At 42.9% G+C, this 4,468-nt stretch overlaps 1 pseudogene; it reads left to right on the plus strand.

The window, feature by feature from the left end:
* Window positions 1-1,070: 1,070 nt before the first annotated feature.
* The window catches only part of LOC139025747 (piezo-type mechanosensitive ion channel component 2-like), a 53,023-nt pseudogene continuing 49,625 nt past the window's right edge, over window positions 1,071-4,468 (plus strand).

Consider the following 4,468-nt stretch of genomic DNA (forward strand, 5'->3'; position numbering starts at 1 on the left):
CACCCTAGACCATTACCAATCCCCAAATAACCAAAAACCTAGACAAGACAAACCCAAGCAAAATAACAAAAACTAAACAAACCACCTTGTCACACGCGACCTGACCAAATAAATAAGAGAAACAAATATAACTAAAGTCAAGGCGTGCATACCAAGACTACTCCATGGCTATTTTGAAAAATTACAAAATAAGGAAACACACAATTCTAGCCCGGTTATGGCGATGTAATCAAGCACAAAAAAATATAAGATTTCTGTCTATCTTACAAACAACTAATTGGAACACACAAAGCCTAATTCAACATGGTGGAGATTAAAAACTCAGAAACAGAAGTATGTGTGGGTGGTTTGTGGTTTTTTGGTGTGTTGGGAAAGTGTAGTGTTGAGGAGGAAGAAATGGTTTCATATCCAGAACCAATGTATGTCTGGGAGTGGGGTGTGAGAGATTTAGGCCCATTCTGCATGGAGGAATGGGCCAAATACCAGCAACAGTGTGTGAAAACCTTTGAGACTTACAGAAAACGTTTGACCTCTGTCATTGCCAACAAAGGGAATCTAACAAAGTATTGAGATAAACTTTTTTATTGACCAAAACTTATTTTCCACCATAATTTGGCAAATAAATTCATTAAAAATCCACAATGTGATTTTGTCTCTAGAGAAAAAAATCTCATTTGTCTGTCATAGTTGAAGTGTACCTATGATGAAATTACAGGCCTCTCCATTCTTTTAAGTGGGAGAACTTGCACAATGGTGACTGACTAAATACTTTTTTGCCCACTAATAGATATATATATATATTACCCAAAAATATATGGGGGATGAAATGATGCAGACAATTACATTGATGGAGGCAACAAATATTCTGCATATTAAAGCTGATCCACCCTAAAAAAACAAAAAACGATCCAAAATAGAGAATCAGTGACGATCTTGATCCTAACTATCAAACCTAGAGGGTAACATCCTGTCCAGAGTCAGATCCATGTGTTTTACCAGAAGCAGATCAATCAATGACAACAATATATAACCTTTATGTAACCTATATTAATGTATAACTCCCCCTGCAGGGTAACATCCTGTCCAGAGTCAGTTATCCACGTGTTTACCAGAAGCAGATCAATCAATGACAACATATATAACCTATATGTATGAACCTATATTAATGTATAACTCCCCCTGCAGGGTAATGTCCCGTCCAGAGACAGTATCCACGGTGTACTACCAGAAAGCAGATGCGATATGTACATGTCGCAGGGCTCCAGTCTGGACCGGCTCATTGACAGAGGACAGTGTGACGTGGTCTCACAGAAGGAGAGGTAGAAGGAGAGTAGCTATCGTATGGGAGAGCAGGAATCCATTGTATCTATGGCCTCCAGGGATAGTTATCCGGGAAGCAGGTTTGGCATGGTTACTGTCTAAATGTAATCCGTTACAGTGTACCTGGGTCCAAAATTTCTATTCTGATTACATTCGGTTACTTTTAGATTACTTTTCCCTTAAGAGGCATTAGAAGAAGACACAAATGTATTTATTTTATTTACCGTTATTTACCAGGTAAGTTGACTGAGAAACACGCTTCTCATTTTGCAGCAACGACCTGGGGAATAGTTACAGGGGAGAGGAGGGGATGAATGAGCCAATTGTAAACTGGGGATTATTTAGGTACCCGCTGATGTTGAGGGCCAGATTGGGAATTTAGCCAGGACACGCGGTGGTTAACACCCCTACTCTTACGATAAGTGCCATGGGATCTTTAATGACCTCAGAGAGTCAGGACACCCGTTTAACGTCCCTCGAACAGACAGCACCCTACACAAGACAGTGTCCCCAATCACTGCCCTGGGGCATTGGGATCTTTGTTTAGACCAGAGGAAGAGTGCCTCCTACTGGCCCTCCAACACCACTTCCAGCAGCACCTGGTCTCCCATCCAGGGACTGACCAGGACCAACCCTGCTTAGCTCAGAAGCAAGCCAGCAGTGGTATGCAGGGTGGTATGTTACCAGTTGAACCACATCTTATTGCCATCGATAAATTCAATTGTTAAAGTTTACATCAGCTGACCATATATGGATGTGTAAAAATGTACTTTATGGGTTATGTAGGCTTCTTCTAACCCTTTACAACGGGTGTTGTATGTAGAGGATGAGGCTTGCAGTAGATATCTCAGATAGGGAGGTGAGGCTAAGAGGTTTTTATAAATAAGCATCAACCATGGGTCTTGTGACGGGGATACAGAAGATGACCAGTTTAACAGAGGAGTACTAGAGTGCAGTGATGTGTCCTATGAGGAGCATTGGTGGCAAATCTCAGATGACGAATGGTAAAAGAACATCTAGCCCTCGAGGAGCACCTCCTTACCTGCGATCTATAAATTATGTCTCCGAAATCTAGCAATGGCTAGGATGGTCATCTGAATCAGGGTTAGTTTGGCAGCTGGGGTGAAAGAGGAGTCCGCATTCAGTCAGCTGTATAAAGGAAATAAGCAAAAACAGAAACTGTTCACCCAGAGGCGGCGCTCCTAGTGGCCAGGGACTTTAATGTAGGGAACTTGAATCAGTTTACCTCATTTCTATCAGGCACAATTATCTCATCAGGGACTATTGTGGTCTGCTTGAAAACATGTTGTATTACAGGACTCAATCAGGACATGTTGAAAATGTCAGTGAAGACACCTGCCAGTTGGTCAGCAAGCCCGGAGCACACGTCCTGGTAATCCGTCCGGCCCTGCAGCCTTCTGTACTTGACCTGTTTAAAGGCCTACTCACTCGGCTACGGAGAGCGTGATCACTCATTGGTCCTGGAACAGCTGATGCTCTCAGTGCGATGTGCTCAGTGTTGTTTGCCCGAAGCGAAGCATTAGAAGTGATTTAGCTTGTCTCAGTAGGCTTGTGTCACTGGGCAATCGTGGCTGTGCTTCCCCTTGTAGTCTGTAATAGTTTGATAACATCAGTATAAAAAATATGCAAAAATAGAGAACATTTGAAGCGGTAAAATACTTTTTCACGGCACTTTGTATCTTTCGCTTCGAGAGACCGAGTAGAGTGCTTGAGATATCCTATTATTGCATTCTATATGTAATTATACTGCTTGATCAGTATCTTCAGCATGAGGGAGGAGGATACAGGCTGAGAGATGAGGAATCGCATTCTACACCCGGCCATAACCTCCCCACCATCTTTACCATTTGGAAACTTCCACATCGTTAGCTGTGTCATGTGAACGCCATGTTGTAACCATTGTGTCATTCCACTCGTTTTATTTCTCATCTCTCCATCTCTTTATCGCATCAGTGCCTACACTGAGGCCACCATGCTGTTCTCCCGCCAAGACACGCTGGACGAGCTGGACGGAATGCCGTCAGACGTTCCTATTCCCAAAACCAGCGAGCGTGTCCGTCACACACTCTGTAAGATTTACGGCCTAGACGCCTCCAAGTCGACTGACAGCAGCAGCAGCCAAGTGTCCAGGTGCCGAAAACCTTTTCCTCAAACCTCTTATTCCTCTTCCTCCCCTCACACCCATGTTCTGTTAATGGGTTGCTTATTAATCACCCATGTTCTGTTAATGGGTTGCTTATTATCACCCATGTTATGTTAATGGGTTTGCTTATTATCACCCACGTTCTGTTAATGGGTTGCGTGTTATCACCCATGTTCTGTTAATGGGTTGCTTATTATCACCCATGTTCTGTTAATGGGTTGCTTAGTATCACCCCTGTTCTGTTTATGGGTTGCGTGTTATCACCCATGTTCTGTTAATGGGTTGCGTGTTATCACCCATGTTCTGTTAATGGGTTGCTTATTATCACCCATGTTAAAAATACAGTACTGAGGAGTAACCAGTACCTGTGTGAATACAGTACTGAGGAGTGACAGAACCAGTACCTGTGTGAATACAGTACTGAGGAGTGACAGTAACCGATACCTGTGTGAATACCGTACTGAGGAGTGACAGTAACCAAGTGACTGTGTGAATACAGTACTGAGGAGTGACAGTAACCAGTAACTGTGTGAATACAGTACTGAGGAGTGACAGTAACCAGTAACTGTGTGGAATACAGTACTGAGGAGTGACAGGAACCAGTAAATGTGTGAATACAGTACTGAGGAGTGACAGTAACCAGTAACTGTGTGAATACAGTACTGAGGAGTGACAGTAACAGAACTGTGTGAATACAGTACTGAGGAGTGACAGTAACCAGTACCTGTGAATACAGTACTAGGAGGACAGTAACCAGTACTGTTGAATACAGTACTGAGGAGTACAGTAACAGTAATGGTGAATACAGTACTGAGGAGTGACAGTAACCAGTAACTGTGTGAATACAGTACTGAGGAGTGACAGTAACCAGTACTGTGTGAATACAGTATGAGGAGTGACAGTACCAGTAATGTGTATCAGTACTGAGGAGTCAGACCATAGGTAAGACGAGGACGTACCATAATGTTGAATACAGTACGAACA

This window comes from Salvelinus sp. IW2-2015, unplaced genomic scaffold (assembly GCF_002910315.2).
Source record: "Salvelinus sp. IW2-2015 unplaced genomic scaffold, ASM291031v2 Un_scaffold3211, whole genome shotgun sequence".
In the NCBI taxonomy this organism is placed as follows: Eukaryota; Metazoa; Chordata; class Actinopteri; order Salmoniformes; family Salmonidae; genus Salvelinus; species Salvelinus sp. IW2-2015.